The 25254-nt window shown below is 40.9% G+C and overlaps 8 non-coding genes across 8 annotated transcripts; all 8 read left to right on the forward strand.

Annotated features, from left to right (window-relative positions):
- Nucleotides 1-176: 176 nt before the first annotated feature.
- On the forward strand, nt 177-392 carry LOC146858583 (small nucleolar RNA U3). Its single transcript, XR_014980651.1, has one exon. It is a non-coding gene; the product is annotated as a small nucleolar RNA U3 (small nucleolar RNA).
- A 3118-nt stretch (nt 393-3510) lies between these two features.
- On the forward strand, nt 3511-3726 carry LOC146858584 (small nucleolar RNA U3). Its single transcript, XR_014980655.1, has one exon. It is a non-coding gene; the product is annotated as a small nucleolar RNA U3 (small nucleolar RNA).
- A 3117-nt stretch (nt 3727-6843) lies between these two features.
- LOC146858585 (small nucleolar RNA U3) lies at nt 6844-7059 on the forward strand. Its single transcript, XR_014980636.1, has one exon. It is a non-coding gene; the product is annotated as a small nucleolar RNA U3 (small nucleolar RNA).
- Nucleotides 7060-10220: 3161 nt separating this feature from the next.
- On the forward strand, nt 10221-10436 carry LOC146858586 (small nucleolar RNA U3). Its single transcript, XR_014980652.1, has one exon. It is a non-coding gene; the product is annotated as a small nucleolar RNA U3 (small nucleolar RNA).
- A 3117-nt stretch (nt 10437-13553) lies between these two features.
- LOC146858587 (small nucleolar RNA U3) lies at nt 13554-13769 on the forward strand. The gene has a single exon (XR_014980151.1). It is a non-coding gene; the product is annotated as a small nucleolar RNA U3 (small nucleolar RNA).
- A 3161-nt stretch (nt 13770-16930) lies between these two features.
- LOC146858588 (small nucleolar RNA U3) lies at nt 16931-17146 on the forward strand. Its single transcript, XR_014980152.1, has one exon. It is a non-coding gene; the product is annotated as a small nucleolar RNA U3 (small nucleolar RNA).
- Nucleotides 17147-20308: 3162 nt separating this feature from the next.
- LOC146858589 (small nucleolar RNA U3) lies at nt 20309-20524 on the forward strand. The gene has a single exon (XR_014980558.1). It is a non-coding gene; the product is annotated as a small nucleolar RNA U3 (small nucleolar RNA).
- A 3161-nt stretch (nt 20525-23685) lies between these two features.
- LOC146858590 (small nucleolar RNA U3) lies at nt 23686-23901 on the forward strand. The gene has a single exon (XR_014980560.1). It is a non-coding gene; the product is annotated as a small nucleolar RNA U3 (small nucleolar RNA).
- Nucleotides 23902-25254: the final 1353 nt, after the last annotated feature.

Below are 25254 nucleotides of genomic sequence, written 5' to 3' on the forward strand. Positions count from 1 at the left end.
GCTTTAATGTAAATAAAGGCGTATGCGTGTGCATCTGTGGAATATTATCTTGTGGAGTAAAAAATATGTTTATATTTATATGTTTTTATTTCCGTTGATGATGCCGAACCTTGTCTTACTGTAAGTAGGAAGGGTTTCCACCCTTTCTGTCTGTGTGAGCTATAAAGAATTTTGTTAAGACTATACTTTCAGGGATCATTTCTATAGTTTTTAACTGAGGAAATGTGTTTGAAAGTGTCTGGTCTTTGCTAACCACGAGGAAGAATTGTAGTTTTCTCTTTTGGGCGTGAAGTGAGTGAACAGTGTTGCATTCATGTAGCTGCTGTTTGCTATTGATGATCGTTCCTGTTCCTTTCAGGAGGATTGGAGAAAGAGAACACAAACTGAGTGGTTAGCTTTTATTTTTGGGTGTAAGAAAGTCTATCAGTTTCTAATTTCTTGTTTAGTTTGTCATTTCTTTTTTGATTTCTTTGGTTTCTTGTAACTTAACTATTGAGTATATGAATACTTATTAGAAGCTGTTGAGCTTTCTTGGACTTGTGGTTTTTGCAAGAGGTTCTCTTTGAAAGGCACCTCTCACCATCAGTTGATAATTTGGTATGTTATTTATAAAAAAAGCTTTGTTTTTCGAACATGGATAGTAAAGAGTACGTTTTAAATGGACTGTGCGTATGAGCTATCTGTAGAGCCTAGACTTCTGCAAGGCAACTACTGCTACTCAAAAGATTTATCACTCTTTCGAATAGACTGTTTAAAGAAACCTGCTAATGCTAGTTAGGCCGTTTAGAGTAAGAGGAAGCGTAACACCCTGGCTTCTTACAACTTACAAGGCTGCGGTGGATCTTAGACTGCTTAGGATGAAAAACTACTCCTTTGGTATTTGTTAAAGTTTTCACAGCTATTCGTGCGGTGCAGCTTGCGTGCTCAGCAGAAAATCTTGCAGCTCCCAACAAGCCCCTGTGCAACCCTTAGTACATCAAGGGCTTGATGCATTCGAACTTTGGAATTTTGCAAGATCCATTGGGGGACAGAGGAGTTGCAACGATCGAATAATGGTCAGAACGAGCCACCTGCTCCAGCAAGTGCCATTTTTTTGGTTCTCCTGGTTCAAGTTAGAGTATTCTTACTTCATTGACGGGAATGTTGTGATATCAGTATAGACTTTCTGCCTCGGGTATCACATTGATTAAATGTTCTATCCCCTCGATATAGAAGCTCAGCTTTAACTTGAGTCTATAACTCAAACAGAGGGTATTTAATGACCATTGTAGCCCCCTGTAGCGTTGTCCTATGGTATTTTAGAACACTGGAAGATTGAGAGCCTCATGTAGAGAATCGGAATATCAGCTGGTTGTAAATAGTAAAATAAGCCCTGTGCCTTGAAAGTTCTATAGCTGTAATGGCTAGAACCCCAAATGCCACCATTTTGGATATCCACTATGCTGCGACACCTATGAAACGAGGTAGGTGGGCTGGCGCCAGGCCGTAAATTGTAGAAGTTTACAGTTTGGTGACAGGCCAGGTGAATACCCAGAGCCTTTGCCTCTTCTTGGCTTTGTAAGAGTCTGGGGCATCGCCCGACTGTTTTTCCAGCCATGGTCTGTTTTTACGTAAAAATTACAAAGTTGAGACCATATTGTGATAGCCTTTTAGCCTGCCCCAAGAGGCGATTTTCCTGGTCCCCTTTCTTGTGTTTGTCCAGTGCCTTCAACTTTAGTCTATCATGCTGAATTAAACTTTAGTTAGCTGCATAGATTGCAGCGTCAGGTTTTAATTATCTATCACTGATCTGCTGAGAGCTTAGCCAGGTGGCAGAAAAAATGCTCTTGTGATATCTTCCTGTAACCCTTGGACAGCTTGGCATAGAGTTATAAAACTCTTTGTCTTGATATGTTATATAGAATCAAGATTGAAATAGTATTTGTAAGTGGCCCAAAGGTGTTGCAGATAAGTTCTGATCTAAAAAGGAAGGGCACAGGCAGAGTTTAATTTTTGAAACAACTGTCTACTGTTGATGGCCGTTCCTTTCTTCATTTGAGGATATGCTGTAAAACGGAATTATATACTGAAAAGTTCAATTCCTGTTCTAATCAATATTAGATACAAAACGTTTCTGGCAAGTATTCACTTCCCAGTGTAAAAAGTCTTCTGTACACAAAACATAAACTATATTTTGGATACTTCTGTAGTGCTGAGACACCTAAAGGTCTTTTAGCTTTGAAAAGCTGCATGAATTCAAGCTGGGTGGTAGTACAAGTTGTTCATGTGAACGCTTTCTTAGATAGCCAGGCATTCAGGGCTCTTCTGAAAGTGATAGGTTCCGTTATCTCCCGTATGTGCTGCAAGAGGTTTTTCACTAAGTCTGGACCCCCGTCGAAGTTCATCGTCTGCTTAGAGTCTTACATGTGAACTGGGGAACAGTTAGGGGCATATCATCAAGCTGGTGATAAAAAATGATCGCCTAATTAGCAAGGTCACGCTAACGCGTGAAACCTTGCATTAGCGTCGGGATTCCTAACGCCCAGCTTTGCATCTCTAATGAGATGCAAAGTGGGCTTACCTGACCTGACATGACAGGAGAAATGTCGCTAAGCGACATTTCTCCTATCATCAAGGCCCACGCTATGAAGCATAGCGGCAGGAAAAGTAGCGATAACCCCTGTTATTGCTACTTTCCTTACGCCTGCTTCAGGACTGACTTAGCCATGGTATCCTATGTAAGGTGGATATCATGGCTAAGTTTGTGAGTCCCTATCAGCAAGCTAACGCCACACTTCGTGACATTATCGCTGGGTTTCCAGCGATTATCTCAAGTTAGGCAGTTAGCGTTAGGATTTTTATCGTTTTTGAGATAAGCGTTGCTAATAGCACGTTATCTCAGCGATAATAATCCACGCTAGCCGGCGATAATTATCCTAGCGCTAAGTGCGCTTAGCGATAATTATCGCCGGTTGTTGCTGATATTGCCCCTTAGTTTGTTTGGGGAAACTAATCAAAGATGTTGCCGTACATTTGATCTGTGGTGCAACTGTTCAAAATTTAAAGGTAGCTTGAATGCTACAACGTTTGTTTCCACGCTTGCAACCTTAGCAGGTCCCTTCTCGCTAGTGATCAGTGTCACTCTTTTGGCTGTTTGACAGATGCTAATCTGGACCAACTATTTGGATTAAAAATCATCTGTATGATCTTGTGGAACCTGCAGTTTTTTGAAGAATTTTCCAACTCTCCCTGTGGTACAGCATTGGGTCAGGAACAGGCAGGCTGAATTTGATTGGTTGCTGATTTAAAATATGCAAATTTATAAAGCAGTGTCTCACCAGGATCTATTGAGTAGGCTTTAATGTAAATAAAGGCGTATGCGTGTGCATCTGTGGAATATTATCTTGTGGAGTAAAAAATATGTTTATATTTATATGTTTTTATTTCCGTTGATGATGCCGAACCTTGTCTTACTGTAAGTAGGAAGGGTTTCCACCCTTTCTGTCTGTGTGAGCTATAAAGAATTTTGTTAAGACTATACTTTCAGGGATCATTTCTATAGTTTTTAACTGAGGAAATGTGTTTGAAAGTGTCTGGTCTTTGCTAACCACGAGGAAGAATTGTAGTTTTCTCTTTTGGGCGTGAAGTGAGTGAACAGTGTTGCATTCATGTAGCTGCTGTTTGCTATTGATGATCGTTCCTGTTCCTTTCGGGAGGATTGGAGAAAGAGAACACAAACTGAGTGGTTAGCTTTTATTTTTGGGTGTAAGAAAGTCTATCAGTTTCTAATTTCTTGTTTAGTTTGTCATTTCTTTTTTGATTTCTTTGGTTTCTTGTAACTTAACTGTTGAGTATATGAATACTTATTAGAAGCTGTTGAGCTTTCTTGGACTTGTGGTTTTTGCAAGAGGTTCTCTTTGAAAGGCACCTCTCACCATCAGTTGATAATTTGGTATGTTATTTATAAAAAAAGCTTTGTTTTTCGAACATGGATAGTAAAGAGTACATTTTAAATGGACTGTGCGTATGAGCTATCTGTAGAGCCTAGACTTCTGCAAGGCAACTACTGCTACTCAAAAGATTTATCACTCTTTCGAATAGACTGTTTAAAGAAACCTGCTAATGCTAGTTAGGCCGTTTAGAGTAAGAGGAAGCGTAACACCCTGGCTTCTTACAACTTACAAGGCTGCGGTGGATCTTAGACTGCTTAGGATGAAAAACTACTCCTTTGGTATTTGTTAAAGTTTTCACAGCTATTCGTGCGGTGCAGCTTGCGTGCTCAGCAGAAAATCTTGCAGCTCCCAACAAGCCCCTGTGCAACCCTTAGTACATCAAGGGCTTGATGCATTCGAACTTTGGAATTTTGCAAGATCCATTGGGGGACAGAGGAGTTGCAACGATCGAATAATGGTCAGAACGAGCCACCTGCTCCAGCAAGTGCCATTTTTTTGGTTCTCCTGGTTCAAGTTAGAGTATTCTTACTTCATTGACGGGAATGTTGTGATATCAGTATAGACTTTCTGCCTCGGGTATCACATTGATTAAATGTTCTATCCCCTCGATATAGAAGCTCAGCTTTAACTTGAGTCTATAACTCAAACAGAGGGTATTTAATGACCATTGTAGCCCCCTGTAGCGTTGTCCTATGGTATTTTAGAACACTGGAAGATTGAGAGCCTCATGTAGAGAATCGGAATATCAGCTGGTTGTAAATAGTAAAATAAGCCCTGTGCCTTGAAAGTTCTATAGCTGTAATGGCTAGAACCCCAAATGCCACCATTTTGGATATCCACTATGCTGCGACACCTATGAAACGAGGTAGGTGGGCTGGCGCCAGGCCGTAAATTGTAGAAGTTTACAGTTTGGTGACAGGCCAGGTGAATACCCAGAGCCTTTGCCTCTTCTTGGCTTTGTAAGAGTCTGGGGCATCGCCCGACTGCTTTTCCAGCCATGGTCTGTTTTTACGTAAAAATTACAAAGTTGAGACCATATTGTGATAGCCTTTTAGCCTGCCCCAAGAGGCGATTTTCCTGGTCCCCTTTCTTGTGTTTGTCCAGTGCCTTCAACTTTAGTCTATCATGCTGAATTAAACTTTAGTTAGCTGCAGAGATTGCAGTGTCAGGTTTTAATTATCTATCACTGATCTGCTGAGAGCTTAGCCAGGTGGCAGAAAAAATGCTCTTGTGATATCTTCCTGTAACCCTTGGACAGCTTGGCATAGAGTTATAAAACTCTTTGTCTTGATATGTTATGTAGAGTCAAGATTGAAATAGTATTTGTAAGTGGCCCAAAGGTGTTGCAGATAAGTTCTGATCTAAAAAGGAAGGGCACAGGCAGAGTTTAATTTTTGAAACAACTGTCTACTGTTGATGGCCGTTCCTTTCTTCATTTGAGGATATGCTGTAAAACGGAATTATATACTGAAAAGTTCAATTCCTGTTCTAATCAATATTAGATACAAAACGTTTCTGGCAAGTATTCACTTCCCAGTGTAAAAAGTCTTCTGTACACAAAACATAAACTATATTTTGGATACTTCTGTAGTGCTGAGACACCTAAAGGTCTTTTAGCTTTGAAAAGCTGCATGAATTCAAGCTGGGTGGTAGTACAAGTTGTTCATGTGAACGCTTTCTTAGATAGCCAGGCATTCAGGGCTCTTCTGAAAGTGATAGGTTCCGTTATCTCCCGTATGTGCTGCAAGAGGTTTTTCACTAAGTCTGGACCCCCGTCGAAGTTCATCGTCTGCTTAGAGTCTTACATGTGAACTGGGGAACAGTTAGGGGCATATCATCAAGCTGGTGATAAAAAATGATCGCCTAATTATCAAGGTCACGCTAACGCGTGAAACCTTGCATTAGCGTCGGGATTCCTAACGCCCAGCTTTGCATCTCTAATGAGATGCAAAGTGGGCGTACCTGACCTGACATGACAGGAGAAATGTCGCTAAGCGACATTTCTCCTATCATCAAGGCCCACGCTATGAAGCATAGCGGCAGGAAAAGTAGCGATAACCCCTGTTATTGCTACTTTCCTTACGCCTGCTTCAGGACTGACTTAGCCATGGTATCCTATGTAAGGTGGATATCATGGCTAAGTTTGTGAGTCCCTATCAGCAAGCTAACGCCACACTTCGTGACATTATCGCTGGGTTTCCAGCGATAATCTCACGTTAGGCAGTTAGCGTTAGGATTTTTATCGTTTTTGAGATAAGCGTTGCTAATAGCACGTTATCTCAGCGATAATAATCCACGCTAGCCGGCGATAATTATCCTAGCGCTAAGTGCGCTTAGCGATAATTATCGCCGGTTGTTGCTGATATGCCCCTTAGTTTGTTTGGGGAAACTAATCAAAGATGTTGCCGTACATTTGATCTGTGGTGCAACTGTTCAAAATTTAAAGGTAGCTTGAATGCTACAACGTTTGTTTCCACGCTTGCAACCTTAGCAGGTCCCTTCTCGCTAGTGATCAGTGTCACTCTTTTGGCTGTTTGACAGATGCTAATCTGGACCAACTATTTGGATTAAAAATCATCTGTATGATCTTGTGGAACCTGCAGTTTTTTGAAGAATTTTCCAACTCTCCCTGTGGTACAGCATTGGGTCAGGAACAGGCAGGCTGAATTTGATTGGTTGCTGATTTAAAATATGTAAATTTATAAAGCAGTGTCTCACCAGGATCTATTGAGTAGGCTTTAATGTAAATAAAGGCGTATGCGTGTGCATCTGTGGAATATTATCTTGTGGAGTAAAAAATATGTTTATATTTATATGTTTTTATTTCCGTTGATGATGCCGAACCTTGTCTTACTGTAAGTAGGAAGGGTTTCCACCCTTTCTGTCTGTGTGAGCTATAAAGAATTTTGTTAAGACTATACTTTCAGGGATCATTTCTATAGTTTTTAACTGAGGAAATGTGTTTGAAAGTGTCTGGTCTTCGCTAACCACGAGGAAGAATTGTAGTTTTCTCTTTTGCGCGTGAAGTGAGTGAACAGTGTTGCATTCATGTAGCTGCTGTTTGCTATTGATGATCGTTCCTGTTCCTTTCAGGAGGATTGGAGAAAGAGAACACAAACTGAGTGGTTAGCTTTTATTTTTGGGTGTAAGAAAGTCTATCAGTTTCTAATTTCTTGTTTAGTTTGTCATTTCTTTTTTGATTTCTTTGGTTTCTTGTAACTTAACTGTTGAGTATATGAATACTTATTAGAAGCTGTTGAGCTTTCTTGGACTTGTGGTTTTTGCAAGAGGTTCTCTTTGAAAGGCACCTCTCACCATCAGTTGATAATTTGGTATGTTATTTATAAAAAAAGCTTTGTTTTTCGAACATGGATAGTAAAGAGTACATTTTAAATGGACTGTGCGTATGAGCTATTTGTAGAGCCTAGACTTCTGCAAGGCAACTACTGCTACTCAAAAGATTTATCACTCTTTCGAATAGACTGTTTAAAGAAACCTGCTAATGCTAGTTAGGCCGTTTAGAGTAAGAGGAAGCGTAACACCCTGGCTTCTTACAACTTACAAGGCTGCGGTGGATCTTAGACTGCTAAGGATGAAAAACTACTCCTTTGGTATTTGTTAAAGTTTTCACAGGAATTCGTGCGGTGCAAAGCAGAAGTAAGGGACTGCGTCTGTTTACTTTTCATTATAAAAGCTTGCGTGCTCAGCACAAAATCTTGCAGCTCCCAACAAGCCCCTGTGCAACCCTTAGTACATCAAGGGCTTGATGCATTCGAACTTTGGAATTTTGCAAGATCCATTGGGGGACAGAGGAGTTGCAACGATCGAATAATGGTCAGAACGAGCCACCTGCTCCAGCAAGTGCCATTTTTTTGGTTCTCCTGGTTCAAGTTAGAGTATTCTTACTTCATTGACGGAAATGTTGTGATATCAGTATAGACTTTCTGCCTCGGGTATCACATTGATTAAATGTTCTATCCCCTCGATATAGAAGCTCAGCTTTAACTTGAGTCTATAACTCAAACAGAGGGTATTTAATGACCATTGTAGCCCCCTGTAGCGTTGTCCTATGGTATTTTAGAACACTGGAAGATTGAGAGCCTCATGTAGAGAATCGGAATATCAGCTGGTTGTAAATAGTAAAATAAGCCCTGTGCCTTGAAAGTTCTATAGCTGTAATGGCTACAACCCCAAATGCCACCATTTTGGATATCCACTTTGCTGCGACACCTATGAAACGAGGTAGGTGGGCTGGCGCCAGGCCGTAAATTGTAGAAGTTTACAGTTTGGTGACAGGCCAGGTGAATACCCAGAGCCTTTGCCTCTTCTTGGCTTTGTAAGAGTCTGGGGCATCGCCCGACTGCTTTTCCAGCCATGGTCTGTTTTTACGTAAAAATTACAAAGTTGAGACCATATTGTGATAGCCTTTTAGCCTGCCCCAAGAGGCGATTTTCCTGGTCCCCTTTCTTGTGTTTGTCCAGTGCCTTCAACTTTAGTCTATCATGCTGAATTAAACTTTAGTTAGCTGCATAGATTGCAGCGTCAGGTTTTAATTATCTATCACTGATCTGCTGAGAGCTTAGCCAGGTGGCAGAAAAAATGCTCTTGTGATATCTTCCTGTAACCCTTGGACAGCTTGGAATAGAGTTATAAAACTCTTTGTCTTGATATGTTATGTAGAATCAAGATTGAAATAGTATTTGTAAGTGGCCCAAAGGTGTTGCAGATAAGTTCTGATCTAAAAAGGAAGGGCACAGGCAGAGTTTAATTTTTGAAACAACTGTCTACTGTTGATGGCCGTTCCTTTCTTCATTTGAGGATATGCTGTAAAACGGAATTATATACTGAAAAGTTCAATTCCTGTTCTAATGAACATTAGATACAAAACGTTTCTGGCAAGTATTCACTTCCCAGTGTAAAAAGTCTTCTGTACACAAAACATAAACTATATTTTGGATACTTCTGTAGTGCTGAGACACCTAAAGGTCTTTTAGCTTTGAAAAGCTGCATGAATTCAAGCTGGGTGGTAGTACAAGTTGTTCATGTGAACGCTTTCTTAGATAGCCAGGCATTCAGGGCTCTTCTGAAAGTGATAGGTTCCGTTATCTCCCGTATGTGCTGCAAGAGGTTTTTCACTAAGTCTGGACCCCCGTCGAAGTTCATCGTCTGCTTAGAGTCTTACATGTGAACTGGGGAACAGTTAGGGGCATATCATCAAGCTGGTGATAAAAAATGATCGCCTAATTAGCAAGGTCACGCTAACGCGTGAAACCTTGCATTAGCGTCGGGATTCCTAACGCCCAGCTTTGCATCTCTAATGAGATGCAAAGTGGGCGTACCTGACCTGACATGACAGGAGAAATGTCGCTAAGCGACATTTCTCCTATCATCAAGGCCCACGCTATGAAGCATAGCGGCAGGAAAAGTAGCGATAACCCCTGTTATTGCTACTTTCCTTACGCCTGCTTCAGGACTGACTTAGCCATGGTATCCTATGTAAGGTGGATATCATGGCTAAGTTTGTGAGTCCCTATCAGCAAGCTAACGCCACACTTCGTGACATTATCGCTGGGTTTCCAGCGATAATCTCACGTTAGGCAGTTAGCGTTAGGATTTTTATCGTTTTTGAGATACGCGTTGCTAATAGCACGTTATCTCAGCGATAATAATCCACGCTAGCCGGCGATAATTATCCTAGCGCTAAGTGCGCTTAGCGATAATTATCGCCGGTTGTTGCTGATATGCCCCTTAGTTTGTTTGGGGAAACTAATCAAAGATGTTGCGGTACATTTGATCTGTGGTGCAACTGTTCAAAATTTAAAGGTAGCTTGAATGCTACAACGTTTGTTTCCACGCTTGCAACCTTAGCAGGTCCCTTCTCGCTAGTGATCAGTGTCACTCTTTTGGCTGTTTGACAGATGCTAATCTGGACCAACTATTTGGATTAAAAATCATCTGTATGATCTTGTGGAACCTGCAGTTTTTTGAAGAATTTTCCAACTCTCCCTGTGGTACAGCATTGGGTCAGGAACAGGCAGGCTGAATTTGATTGGTTGCTGATTTAAAATATGTAAATTTATAAAGCAGTGTCTCACCAGGATCTATTGAGTAGGCTTTAATGTAAATAAAGGCGTATGCGTGTGCATCTGTGGAATATTATCTTGTGGAGTAAAAAATATGTTTATATTTATATGTTTTTATTTCCGTTGATGATGCCGAACCTTGTCTTACTGTAAGTAGGAAGGGTTTCCACCCTTTCTGTCTGTGTGAGCTATAAAGAATTTTGTTAAGACTATACTTTCAGGGATCATTTCTATAGTTTTTAACTGAGGAAATGTGTTTGAAAGTGTCTGGTCTTTGCTAACCACGAGGAAGAATTGTAGTTTTCTCTTTTGGGCGTGAAGTGAGTGAACAGTGTTGCATTCATGTAGCTGCTGTTTGCTATTGATGATCGTTCCTGTTCCTTTCAGGAGGATTGGAGAAAGAGAACACAAACTGAGTGGTTAGCTTTTATTTTTGGGTGTAAGAAAGTCTATCAGTTTCTAATTTCTTGTTTAGTTTGTCATTTCTTTTTTGATTTCTTTGGTTTCTTGTAACTTAACTATTGAGTATATGAATACTTATTAGAAGCTGTTGAGCTTTCTTGGACTTGTGGTTTTTGCAAGAGGTTCTCTTTGAAAGGCACCTCTCACCATCAGTTGATAATTTGGTATGTTATTTATAAAAAAAGCTTTGTTTTTCGAACATGGATAGTAAAGAGTACATTTTAAATGGACTGTGCGTATGAGCTATCTGTAGAGCCTAGACTTCTGCAAGGCAACTACTGCTACTCAAAAGATTTATCACTCTTTCGAATAGACTGTTTAAAGAAACCTGCTAATGCTAGTTAGGCCGTTTAGAGTAAGAGGAAGCGTAACACCCTGGCTTCTTACAACTTACAAGGCTGCGGTGGATCTTAGACTGCTTAGGATGAAAAACTACTCCTTTGGTATTTGTTAAAGTTTTCACAGCTATTCGTGCGGTGCAGCTTGCGTGCTCAGCAGAAAATCTTGCAGCTCCCAACAAGCCCCTGTGCAACCCTTAGTACATCAAGGGCTTGATGCATTCGAACTTTGGAATTTTGCAAGATCCATTGGGGGACAGAGGAGTTGCAACGATCGAATAATGGTCAGAACGAGCCACCTGCTCCAGCAAGTGCCATTTTTTTGGTTCTCCTGGTTCAAGTTAGAGTATTCTTACTTCATTGACGGGAATGTTGTGATATCAGTATAGACTTTCTGCCTCGGGTATCACATTGATTAAATGTTCTATCCCCTCGATATAGAAGCTCAGCTTTAACTTGAGTCTATAACTCAAACAGAGGGTATTTAATGACCATTGTAGCCCCCTGTAGCGTTGTCCTATGGTATTTTAGAACACTGGAAGATTGAGAGCCTCATGTAGAGAATCGGAATATCAGCTGGTTGTAAATAGTAAAATAAGCCCTGTGCCTTGAAAGTTCTATAGCTGTAATGGCTAGAACCCCAAATGCCACCATTTTGGATATCCACTTTGCTGCGACACCTATGAAACGAGGTAGGTGGGCTGGCGCCAGGCCGTAAATTGTAGAAGTTTACAGTTTGGTGACAGGCCAGGTGAATACCCAGAGGCTTTGCCTCTTCTTGGCTTTGTAAGAGTCTGGGGCATCGCCCGACTGCTTTTCCAGCCATGGTCTGTTTTTACGTAAAAATTACAAAGTTGAGACCATATTGTGATAGCCTTTTAGCCTGCCCCAAGAGGCGATTTTCCTGGTCCCCTTTCTTGTGTTTGTCCAGTGCCTTCAACTTTAGTCTATCATGCTGAATTAAACTTTAGTTAGCTGCATAGATTGCAGCGTCAGGTTTTAATTATCTATCACTGATCTGCTGAGAGCTTAGCCAGGTGGCAGAAAAAATGCTCTTGTGATATCTTCCTGTAACCCTTGGACAGCTTGGCACAGAGTTATAAAACTCTTTGTCTTGATATGTTATGTAGAATCAAGATTGAAATAGTATTTGTAAGTGGCCCAAAGGTGTTGCAGAGAAGTTCTGATCTAAAAAGGAAGGGCACAGGCAGAGTTTAATTTTTGAAACAACTGTCTACTGTTGATGGCCGTTCCTTTCTTCATTTGAGGATATGCTGTAAAACGGAATTATATACTGAAAAGTTCAATTCCTGTTCTAATCAATATTAGATACAAAACGTTTCTGGCAAGTATTCACTTCCCAGTGTAAAAAGTCTTCTGTACACAAAACATAAACTATATTTTGGATACTTCTGTAGTGCTGAGACACCTAAAGGTCTTTTAGCTTTGAAAAGCTGCATGAATTCAAGCTGGGTGGTAGTACAAGTTGTTCATGTGAACGCTTTCTTAGATAGCCAGGCATTCAGGGCTCTTCTGAAAGTGATAGGTTCCGTTATCTCCCGTATGTGCTGCAAGAGGTTTTTCACTAAGTCTGGACCCCCGTCGAAGTTCATCGTCTGCTTAGAGTCTTACATGTGAACTGGGGAACAGTTAGGGGCATATCATCAAGCTGGTGATAAAAAATGATCGCCTAATTAGCAAGGTCACGCTAACGCGTGAAACCTTGCATTAGCGTCGGGATTCCTAACGCCCAGCTTTGCATCTCTAATGAGATGCAAAGTGGGCGTACCTGACCTGACATGACAGGAGAAATGTCGCTAAGCGACATTTCTCCTATCATCAAGGCCCACGCTATGAAGCATAGCGGCAGGAAAAGTAGCGATAACCCCTGTTATTGCTACTTTCCTTACGCCTGCTTCAGGACTGACTTAGCCATGGTATCCTATGTAAGGTGGATATCATGGCTAAGTTTGTGAGTCCCTATCAGCAAGCTAACGCCACACTTCGTGACATTATCGCTGGGTTTCCAGCGATAATCTCACGTTAGGCAGTTAGCGTTAGGATTTTTATCGTTTTTGAGATAAGCGTTGCTAATAGAACGTTATCTCAGCGATAATAATCCACGCTAGCCGGCGATAATTATCCTAGCGCTAAGTGCGCTTAGCGATAATTATCGCCGGTTGTTGCTGATATGGCCCTTAGTTTGTTTGGGGAAACTAATCAAAGATGTTGCGGTACATTTGATCTGTGGTGCAACTGTTCAAAATTTAAAGGTAGCTTGAATGCTACAACGTTTGTTTCCACGCTTGCAACCTTAGCAGGTCCCTTCTCGCTAGTGATCAGTGTCACTCTTTTGGCTGTTTGACAGATGCTAATCTGGACCAACTATTTGGATTAAAAATCATCTGTATGATCTTGTGGAACCTGCAGTTTTTTGAAGAATTTTCCAACTCTCCCTGTGGTACAGCATTGGGTCAGGAACAGGCAGGCTGAATTTGATTGGTTGCTGATTTAAAATATGTAAATTTATAAAGCAGTGTCTCACCAGGATCTATTGAGTAGGCTTTAATGTAAATAAAGGCGTATGCGTGTGCATCTGTGGAATATTATCTTGTGGAGTAAAAAATATGTTTATATTTATATGTTTTTATTTCCGTTGATGATGCCGATCCTTGTCTTACTGTAAGTAGGAAGGGTTTCCACCCTTTCTGTCTGTGTGAGCTATAAAGAATTTTGTTAAGACTATACTTTCAGGGATCATTTCTATAGTTTTTAACTGAGGAAATGTCTTTGAAAGTGTCTGGTCTTCGCTAACCACGAGGAAGAATTGTAGTTTTCTCTTTTGGGCGTGAAGTGAGTGAACAGTGTTGCATTCATGTAGCTGCTGTTTGCTATTGATGATCGTTCCTGTTCCTTTCAGGAGGATTGGAGAAAGAGAACACAAACTGAGTGGTTAGCTTTTATTTTTGGGTGTAAGAAAGTCTATCAGTTTCTAATTTCTTGTTTAGTTTGTCATTTCTTTTTTGATTTCTTTGGTTTTTTGTAACTTAACTGTTGAGTATATGAATACTTATTAGAAGCTGTTGAGCTTTCTTGGACTTGTGGTTTTCGCAAAAGGTTCTCTTTGAAAGGCACCTCTCACCATCAGTTGATAATTTGGTATGTTATTTATAAAAAAAGCTTTGTTTTTCGAACATGGATAGTAAAGAGTACATTTTAAATGGACTGTGCGTATGAGCTATTTGTAGAGCCTAGACTTCTGCAAGGCAACTACTGCTACTCAAAAGATTTATCACTCTTTCGAATAGACTGTTTAAAGAAACCTGCTAATGCTAGTTAGGCCGTTTAGAGTAAGAGGAAGCGTAACACCCTGGCTTCTTACAACTTACAAGGCTGCGGTGGATCTTAGACTGCTTAGGATGAAAAACTACTCCTTTGGTATTTGTTAAAGTTTTCACAGCTATTCGTGCGGTGCAAAGCAGAAGTAAGGGACTGCGTCTGTTTACTTTTCATTATAAAAGCTTGCGTGCTCAGCACAAAATTTTGCAGCTCCCAACAAGCCCCTGTGCAACCCTTAGTACATCAAGGGCTTGATGCATTCGAACTTTGGAATTTTGCAAGATCCATTGGGGGACAGAGGAGTTGCAACGATCGAATAATGGTCAGAGCGAGCCACCTGCTCCAGCAAGTGCCATTTTTTTGGTTCTCCTGGTTCAAGTTAGAGTATTCTTACTTCATTGACGGGAATGTTGTGATATCAGTATAGACTTTCTGCCTCGGGTATCACATTGATTAAATGTTCTATCCCCTCGATATAGAAGCTCAGCTTTAACTTGAGTCTATAACTCAAACAGAGGGTATTTAATGACCATTGTAGCCCCCTGTAGCGTTGTCCTATGGTATTTTAGAACACTGGAAGATTGAGAGCCTCATGTAGAGAATCGGAATATCAGCTGGTTGTAAATAGTAAAATAAGCCCTGTGCCTTGAAAGTTCTATAGCTGTAATGGCTAGAACCCCAAATGCCACCATTTTGGATATCCACTATGCTGCGACACCTATGAAACGAGGTAGGTGGGCTGGCGCCAGGCCGTAAATTGTAGAAGTTTACAGTTTGGTGACAGGCCAGGTGAATACCCAGAGCCTTTGCCTCTTCTTGGCTTTGTAAGAGTCTGGGGCATCGCCCGACTGTTTTTCCAGCCATGGTCTGTTTTTACGTTAAAATTACAAAGTTGAGACCATATTGTGATAGCCTTTTAGCCTGCCCCAAGAGGCGATTTTCCTGGTCCCCTTTCTTGTGTTTGTCCAGTGCCTTCAACTTTAGTCTATCATGCTGAATTAAACTTTAGTTAGCTGCAGAGATTGCAGTGTCAGGTTTTAATTATCTATCACTGATCTGCTGAGAGCTTAGCCAGGTGGCAGAAAAAATGCTCTTGTGATATCTTCCTGTAACCCTTGGACAGCTTGGCATAGAGTTATAAAACTCTTTGTCTTGATATGTTATGTAGAGTCAAGATTGAAATAGTATTTGTAAGTGGCCCAAAGGTGTTGCAGATAAGTTCTGATCTAAAAAGGAAGGGCACAGGCAGAGTTTAATTTTTGAAACAACTGTCTACTGTTGATGGCCGTTCCTTTCTTCATTTGAGGATATGCTGTAAAACGGAATTATATACTGAAAAGTTCAATTCCTGTTCTAATCAATATTAGATACAAAACGTTTCTGGCAAGTATTCACTTCCCAGTGTAAAAAGTCTTCTGTACACAAAACATAAACTATATTTTGGATACTTCTGTAGTGCTGAGACACCTAAAGGTCTTTTAGCTTTGAAAAGCTGCATGAATTCAAGCTGGGTGGTAGTACAAGTTGTTCATGTGAACGCTTTCTTAGATAGCCAGGCATTCAGGGCTCTTCTGAAAGTGATAGGTTCCGTTATCTCCCGTATGTGCTGCAAGAGGTTTTTCACTAAGTCTGGACCCCCGTCGAAGTTCATCGTCTGCTTAGAGTCTTACATGTGAACTGGGGAACAGTTAGGGGCATATCATCAAGCTGGTGATAAAAAATGATCGCCTAATTAGCAAGGTCACGCTAACGCGTGAAACCTTGAATTAGCGTCGGGATTCCTAACGCCCAGCTTTGCATCTCTAATGAGATGCAAAGTGGGCGTACCTGACCTGACATGACAGGAGAAATGTCGCTAAGCGACATTTCTCCTATCATCAAGGCCCACGCTATGAAGCATAGCGGCAGGAAAAGTAGCGATAACCCCTGTTATTGCTACTTTCCTTACGCCTGCTTCAGGACTGACTTAGCCATGGTATCCTATGTAAGGTGGATATCATGGCTAAGTTTGTGAGTCCCTATCAGCAAGCTAACGCCACACTTCGTGACATTATCGCTGGGTTTCCAGCGATAATCTCACGTTAGGCAGTTAGCGTTAGGATTTTTATCGTTTTTGAGATAAGCGTTGCTAATAGCACGTTATCTCAGCGATAATAATCCACGCTAGCCGGCGATAATTATCCTAGCGCTAAGTGCGCTTAGCGATAATTATCGCCGGTTGTTGCTGATATGCCCCTTAGTTTGTTTGGGGAAACTAATCAAAGATGTTGCCGTACATTTGATCTGTGGTGCAACTGTTCAAAATTTAAAGGTAGCTTGAATGCTACAACGTTTGTTTCCACGCTTGCAACCTTAGCAGGTCCCTTCTCGCTAGTGATCAGTGTCACTCTTTTGGCTGTTTGACAGATGCTAATCTGGACCAACTATTTGGATTAAAAATCATCTGTATGATCTTGTGGAACCTGCAGTTTTTTGAAGAATTTTCCAACTCTCCCTGTGGTACAGCATTGGGTCAGGAACAGGCAGGCTGAATTTGATTGGTTGCTGATTTAAAATATGTAAATTTATAAAGCAGTGTCTCACCAGGATCTATTGAGTAGGCTTTAATGTAAATAAAGGCGTATGCGTGTGCATCTGTGGAATATTATCTTGTGGAGTAAAAAATATGTTTATATTTATATGTTTTTATTTCCGTTGATGATGCCGATCCTTGTCTTACTGTAAGTAGGAAGGGTTTCCACCCTTTCTGTCTGTGTGAGCTATAAAGAATTTTGTTAAGACTATACTTTCAGGGATCATTTCTATAGTTTTTAACTGAGGAAATGTCTTTGAAAGTGTCTGGTCTTCGCTAACCACGAGGAAGAATTGTAGTTTTCTCTTTTGGGCGTGAAGTGAGTGAACAGTGTTGCATTCATGTAGCTGCTGTTTGCTATTGATGATCGTTCCTGTTCCTTTCAGGAGGATTGGAGAAAGAGAACACAAACTGAGTGGTTAGCTTTTATTTTTGGGTGTAAGAAAGTCTATCAGTTTCTAATTTCTTGTTTAGTTTGTCATTTCTTTTTTGATTTCTTTGGTTTCTTGTAACTTAACTGTTGAGTATATGAATACTTATTAGAAGCTGTTGAGCTTTCTTGGACTTGTGGTTTTTGCAAGAGGTTCTCTTTGAAAGGCACCTCTCACCATCAGTTGATAATTTGGTATGTTATTTATAAAAAAAAGCTTTGTTTTTCGAACATGGATAGTAAAGAGTACATTTTAAATGGACTGTGCGTATGAGCTATTTGTAGAGCCTAGACTTCTGCAAGGCAACTACTGCTACTCAAAAGATTTATCACTCTTTCGAATAGACTGTTTAAAGAAACCTGCTAATGCTAGTTAGGCCGTTTAGAGTAAGAGGAAGCGTAACACCCTGGCTTCTTACAACTTACAAGGCTGCGGTGGATCTTAGACTGCTTAGGATGAAAAACTACTCCTTTGGTATTTGTTAAAGTTTTCACAGCTATTCGTGCGGTGCAAAGCAGAAGTAAGGGACTGCGTCTGTTTACTTTTCATTATAAAAGCTTGCGTGCTCAGCGCAAAATCTTGCAGCTCCCAACAAGCCCCTGTGCAACCCTTAGTACATCAAGGGCTTGATGCATTCGAACTTTGGAATTTTGCAAGATCCATTGGGGGACAGAGGAGTTGCAACGATCGAATAATGGTCAGAACGAGCCACCTGCTGCAGCAAGTGCCATTTTTTTGGTTCTCCTGGTTCAAGTTAGAGTATTCTTACTTCATTGACGGGAATGTTGTGATATCAGTATAGACTTTCTGCCTCGGGTATCACATTGATTAAATGTTCTATCCCCTCGATATAGAAGCTCAGCTTTAACTTGAGTCTATAACTCAAACAGAGGGTATTTAATGACCATTGTAGCCCCCTGTAGCGTTGTCCTATGGTATTTTAGAACACTGGAAGATTGAGAGCCTCATGTAGAGAATCGGAATATCAGCTGGTTGTAAATAGTAAAATAAGCCCTGTGCCTTGAAAGTTCTATAGCTGTAATGGCTAGAACCCCAAATGCCACCATTTTGGATATCCACTATGCTGCGACACCTATGAAACGAGGTAGGTGGGCTGGCGCCAGGCCGTAAATTGTAGAAGTTTACAGTTTGGTGACAGGCCAGGTGAATACCCAGAGCCTTTGCCTCTTCTTGGCTTTGTAAGAGTCTGGGGCATCGCCCGACTGTTTTTCCAGCCATGGTCTGTTTTTACGTAAAAATTACAAAGTTGAGACCATATTGTGATAGCCTTTTAGCCTGCCCCAAGAGGCGATTTTCCTGGTCCCCTTTCTTGTGTTTGTCCAGTGCCTTCAACTTTAGTCTATCATGCTGAATTAAACTTTAGTTAGCTGCAGAGATTGCAGTGTCAGGTTTTAATTATCTATCACTGATCTGCTGAGAGCTTAGCCAGGTGGCAGAAAAAATGCTCTTGTGATATCTTCCTGTAACCCTTGGACAGCTTGGCATAGAGTTATAAAACTCTTTGTCTTGATATGTTATGTAGAGTCAAGATTGAAATAGTATTTGTAAGTGGCCCAAAGGTGTTGCAGATAAGTTCTGATCTAAAAAGGAAGGGCACAGGCAGAGTTTAATTTTTGAAACAACTGTCTACTGTTGATGGCCGTTCCTTTCTTCATTTGAGGATATGCTGTAAAACGGAATTATATACTGAAAAGTTCAATTCCTGTTCTAATCAATATTAGATACAAAACGTTTCTGGCAAGTATTCACTTCCCAGTGTAAAAAGTCTTCTGTACACAAAACATAAACTATATTTTGGATACTTCTGTAGTGCTGAGACACCTAAAGGTCTTTTAGCTTTGAAAAGCTGCATGAATTCAAGCTGGGTGGTAGTACAAGTTGTTCATGTGAACGCTTTCTTAGATAGCCAGGCATTCAGGGCTCTTCTGAAAGTGATAGGTTCCGTTATCTCCCGTATGTGCTGCAAGAGGTTTTTCACTAAGTCTGGACCCCCGTCGAAGTTCATCGTCTGCTTAGAGTCTTACATGTGAACTGGGGAACAGTTAGGGGCATATCATCAAGCTGGTGATAAAAAATGATCGCCTAATTATCAAGGTCACGCTAACGCGTGAAACCTTGCATTAGCGTCGGGATTCCTAACGCCCAGCTTTGCATCTCTAATGAGATGCAAAGTGGGCGTACCTGACCTGACATGACAGGAGAAATGTCGCTAAGCGACATTTCTCCTATCATCAAGGCCCACGCTATGAAGCATAGCGGCAGGAAAAGTAGCGATAACCCCTGTTATTGCTACTTTCCTTACGCCTGCTTCAGGACTGACTTAGCCATGGTATCCTATGTAAGGTGGATATCATGGCTAAGTTTGTGAGTCCCTATCAGCAAGCTAACGCCACACTTCGTGACATTATCGCTGGGTTTCCAGCGATAATCTCACGTTAGGCAGTTAGCGTTAGGATTTTTATCGTTTTTGAGATAAGCGTTGCTAATAGCACGTTATCTCAGCGATAATAATCCACGCTAGCCGGCGATAATTATCCTAGCGCTAAGTGCGCTTAGCGATAATTATCGCCGGTTGTTGCTGATATGCCCCTTAGTTTGTTTGGGGAAACTAATCAAAGATGTTGCCGTACATTTGATCTGTGGTGCAACTGTTCAAAATTTAAAGGTAGCTTGAATGCTACAACGTTTGTTTCCACGCTTGCAACCTTAGCAGGTCCCTTCTCGCTAGTGATCAGTGTCACTCTTTTGGCTGTTTGACAGATGCTAATCTGGACCAACTATTTGGATTAAAAATCATCTGTATGATCTTGTGGAACCTGCAGTTTTTTGAAGAATTTTCCAACTCTCCCTGTGGTACAGCATTGGGTCAGGAACAGGCAGGCTGAATTTGATTGGTTGCTGATTTAAAATATGTAAATTTATAAAGCAGTGTCTCACCAGGATCTATTGAGTAGGCTTTAATGTAAATAAAGGCGTATGCGTGTGCATCTGTGGAATATTATCTTGTGGAGTAAAAAATATGTTTATATTTATATGTTTTTATTTCCGTTGATGATGCCGAACCTTGTCTTACTGTAAGTAGGAAGGGTTTCCACCCTTTCTGTCTGTGTGAGCTATAAAGAATTTTGTTAAGACTATACTTTCAGGGATCATTTCTATAGTTTTTAACTGAGGAAATGTGTTTGAAAGTGTCTGGTCTTCGCTAACCACGAGGAAGAATTGTAGTTTTCTCTTTTGGGCGTGAAGTGAGTGAACAGTGTTGCATTCATGTAGCTGCTGTTTGCTATTGATGATCGTTCCTGTTCCTTTCAGGAGGATTGGAGAAAGAGAACACAAACTGAGTGGTTAGCTTTTATTTTTCGGTGTAAGAAAGTCTATCAGTTTCTAATTTCTTGTTTAGTTTGTCATTTCTTTTTTGATTTCTTTGGTTTCTTGTAACTTAACTGTTGAGTATATGAATACTTATTAGAAGCTGTTGAGCTTTCTTGGACTTGTGGTTTTTGCAAGAGGTTCTCTTTGAAAGGCACCTCTCACCATCAGTTGATAATTTGGTATGTTATTTATAAAAAAAGCTTTGTTTTTCGAACATGGATAGTAAAGAGTACATTTTAAATGGACTGTGCGTATGAGCTATTTGTAGAGCCTAGACTTCTGCAAGGCAACTACTGCTACTCAAAAGATTTATCACTCTTTCGAATAGACTGTTTAAAGAAACCTGCTAATGCTAGTTAGGCCGTTTAGAGTAAGAGGAAGCGTAACACCCTGGCTTCTTACAACTTACAAGGCTGCGGTGGATCTTAGACTGCTAAGGATGAAAAACTACTCCTTTGGTATTTGTTAAAGTTTTCACAGGAATTCGTGCGGTGCAAAGCAGAAGTAAGGGACTGCGTCTGTTTACTTTTCATTATAAAAGCTTGCGTGCTCAGCACAAAATCTTGCAGCTCCCAACAAGCCCCTGTGCAACCCTTAGTACATCAAGGGCTTGATGCATTCGAACTTTGGAATTTTGCAAGATCCATTGGGGGACAGAGGAGTTGCAACGATCGAATAATGGTCAGAACGAGCCACCTGCTCCAGCAAGTGCCATTTTTTTGGTTCTCCTGGTTCAAGTTAGAGTATTCTTACTTCATTGACGGGAATGTTGTGATATCAGTATAGACTTTCTGCCTCGGGTATCACATTGATTAAATGTTCTATCCCCTCGATATAGAAGCTCAGCTTTAACTTGAGTCTATAACTCAAACAGAGGGTATTTAATGACCATTGTAGCCCCCTGTAGCGTTGTCCTATGGTATTTTAGAACACTGGAAGATTGAGAGCCTCATGTAGAGAATCGGAATATCAGCTGGTTGTAAATAGTAAAATAAGCCCTGTGCCTTGAAAGTTCTATAGCTGTAATGGCTACAACCCCAAATGCCACCATTTTGGATATCCACTTTGCTGCGACACCTATGAAACGAGGTAGGTGGGCTGGCGCCAGGCCGTAAATTGTAGAAGTTTACAGTTTGGTGACAGGCCAGGTGAATACCCAGAGCCTTTGCCTCTTCTTGGCTTTGTAAGAGTCTGGGGCATCGCCCGACTGCTTTTCCAGCCATGGTCTGTTTTTACGTAAAAATTACAAAGTTGAGACCATATTGTGATAGCCTTTTAGCCTGCCCCAAGAGGCGATTTTCCTGGTCCCCTTTCTTGTGTTTGTCCAGTGCCTTCAACTTTAGTCTATCATGCTGAATTAAACTTTAGTTAGCTGCATAGATTGCAGCGTCAGGTTTTAATTATCTATCACTGATCTGCTGAGAGCTTAGCCAGGTGGCAGAAAAAATGCTCTTGTGATATCTTCCTGTAACCCTTGGACAGCTTGGAATAGAGTTATAAAACTCTTTGTCTTGATATGTTATGTAGAATCAAGATTGAAATAGTATTTGTAAGTGGCCCAAAGGTGTTGCAGATAAGTTCTGATCTAAAAAGGAAGGGCACAGGCAGAGTTTAATTTTTGAAACAACTGTCTACTGTTGATGGCCGTTCCTTTCTTCATTTGAGGATATGCTGTAAAACGGAATTATATACTGAAAAGTTCAATTCCTGTTCTAATGAACATTAGATACAAAACGTTTCTGGCAAGTATTCACTTCCCAGTGTAAAAAGTCTTCTGTACACAAAACATAAACTATATTTTGGATACTTCTGTAGTGCTGAGACACCTAAAGGTCTTTTAGCTTTGAAAAGCTGCATGAATTCAAGCTGGGTGGTAGTACAAGTTGTTCATGTGAACGCTTTCTTAGATAGCCAGGCATTCAGGGCTCTTCTGAAAGTGATAGGTTCCGTTATCTCCCGTATGTGCTGCAAGAGGTTTTTCACTAAGTCTGGACCCCCGTCGAAGTTCATCGTCTGCTTAGAGTCTTACATGTGAACTGGGGAACAGTTAGGGGCATATCATCAAGCTGGTGATAAAAAATGATCGCCTAATTAGCAAGGTCACGCTAACGCGTGAAACCTTGCATTAGCGTCGGGATTCCTAACGCCCAGCTTTGCATCTCTAATGAGATGCAAAGTGGGCGTACCTGACCTGACATGACAGGAGAAATGTCGCTAAGCGACATTTCTCCTATCATCAAGGCCCACGCTATGAAGCATAGCGGCAGGAAAAGTAGCGATAACCCCTGTTATTGCTACTTTCCTTACGCCTGCTTCAGGACTGACTTAGCCATGGTATCCTATGTAAGGTGGATATCATGGCTAAGTTTGTGAGTCCCTATCAGCAAGCTAACGCCACACTTCGTGACATTATCGCTGGGTTTCCAGCGATAATCTCACGTTAGGCAGTTAGCGTTAGGATTTTTATCGTTTTTGAGATAAGCGTTGCTAATAGCACGTTATCTCAGCGATAATAATCCACGCTAGCCGGCGATAATTATCCTAGCGCTAAGTGCGCTTAGCGATAATTATCGCCGGTTGTTGCTGATATGCCCCTTAGTTTGTTTGGGGAAACTAATCAAAGATGTTGCGGTACATTTGATCTGTGGTGCAACTGTTCAAAATTTAAAGGTAGCTTGAATGCTACAACGTTTGTTTCCACGCTTGCAACCTTAGCAGGTCCCTTCTCGCTAGTGATCAGTGTCACTCTTTTGGCTGTTTGACAGATGCTAATCTGGACCAACTATTTGGATTAAAAATCATCTGTATGATCTTGTGGAACCTGCAGTTTTTTGAAGAATTTTCCAACTCTCCCTGTGGTACAGCATTGGGTCAGGAACAGGCAGGCTGAATTTGATTGGTTGCTGATTTAAAATATGTAAATTTATAAAGCAGTGTCTCACCAGGATCTATTGAGTAGGCTTTAATGTAAATAAAGGCGTATGCGTGTGCATCTGTGGAATATTATCTTGTGGAGTAAAAAATATGTTTATATTTATATGTTTTTATTTCCGTTGATGATGCCGAACCTTGTCTTACTGTAAGTAGGAAGGGTTTCCACCCTTTCTGTCTGTGTGAGCTATAAAGAATTTTGTTAAGACTATACTTTCAGGGATCATTTCTATAGTTTTTAACTGAGGAAATGTGTTTGAAAGTGTCTGGTCTTCGCTAACCACGAGGAAGAATTGTAGTTTTCTCTTTTGGGCGTGAAGTGAGTGAACAGTGTTGCATTCATGTAGCTGCTGTTTGCTATTGATGATCGTTCCTGTTCCTTTCAGGAGGATTGGAGAAAGAGAACACAAACTGAGTGGTTAGCTTTTATTTTTCGGTGTAAGAAAGTCTATCAGTTTCTAATTTCTTGTTTAGTTTGTCATTTCTTTTTTGATTTCTTTGGTTTCTTGTAACTTAACTGTTGAGTATATGAATACTTATTAGAAGCTGTTGAGCTTTCTTGGACTTGTGGTTTTTGCAAGAGGTTCTCTTTGAAAGGCACCTCTCACCATCAGTTGATAATTTGGTATGTTATTTATAAAAAAAGCTTTGTTTTTCGAACATGGATAGTAAAGAGTACATTTTAAATGGACTGTGCGTATGAGCTATTTGTAGAGCCTAGACTTCTGCAAGGCAACTACTGCTACTCAAAAGATTTATCACTCTTTCGAATAGACTGTTTAAAGAAACCTGCTAATGCTAGTTAGGCCGTTTAGAGTAAGAGGAAGCGTAACACCCTGGCTTCTTACAACTTACAAGGCTGCGGTGGATCTTAGACTGCTAAGGATGAAAAACTACTCCTTTGGTATTTGTTAAAGTTTTCACAGGAATTCGTGCGGTGCAAAGCAGAAGTAAGGGACTGCGTCTGTTTACTTTTCATTATAAAAGCTTGCGTGCTCAGCACAAAATCTTGCAGCTCCCAACAAGCCCCTGTGCAACCCTTAGTACATCAAGGGCTTGATGCATTCGAACTTTGGAATTTTGCAAGATCCATTGGGGGACAGAGGAGTTGCAACGATCGAATAATGGTCAGAACGAGCCACCTGCTCCAGCAAGTGCCATTTTTTTGGTTCTCCTGGTTCAAGTTAGAGTATTCTTACTTCATTGACGGGAATGTTGTGATATCAGTATAGACTTTCTGCCTCGGGTATCACATTGATTAAATGTTCTATCCCCTCGATATAGAAGCTCAGCTTTAACTTGAGTCTATAACTCAAACAGAGGGTATTTAATGACCATTGTAGCCCCCTGTAGCGTTGTCCTATGGTATTTTAGAACACTGGAAGATTGAGAGCCTCATGTAGAGAATCGGAATATCAGCTGGTTGTAAATAGTAAAATAAGCCCTGTGCCTTGAAAGTTCTATAGCTGTAATGGCTACAACCCCAAATGCCACCATTTTGGATATCCACTTTGCTGCGACACCTATGAAACGAGGTAGGTGGGCTGGCGCCAGGCCGTAAATTGTAGAAGTTTACAGTTTGGTGACAGGCCAGGTGAATACCCAGAGCCTTTGCCTCTTCTTGGCTTTGTAAGAGTCTGGGGCATCGCCCGACTGCTTTTCCAGCCATGGTCTGTTTTTACGTAAAAATTACAAAGTTGAGACCATATTGTGATAGCCTTTTAGCCTGCCCCAAGAGGCGATTTTCCTGGTCCCCTTTCTTGTGTTTGTCCA

The sequence above is a fragment of the Triturus cristatus genome, chromosome 3_2 (assembly GCF_964204655.1).
Source record: "Triturus cristatus chromosome 3_2, aTriCri1.1, whole genome shotgun sequence".
Lineage (NCBI taxonomy): Eukaryota > Metazoa > Chordata > Amphibia > Caudata > Salamandridae > Triturus > Triturus cristatus.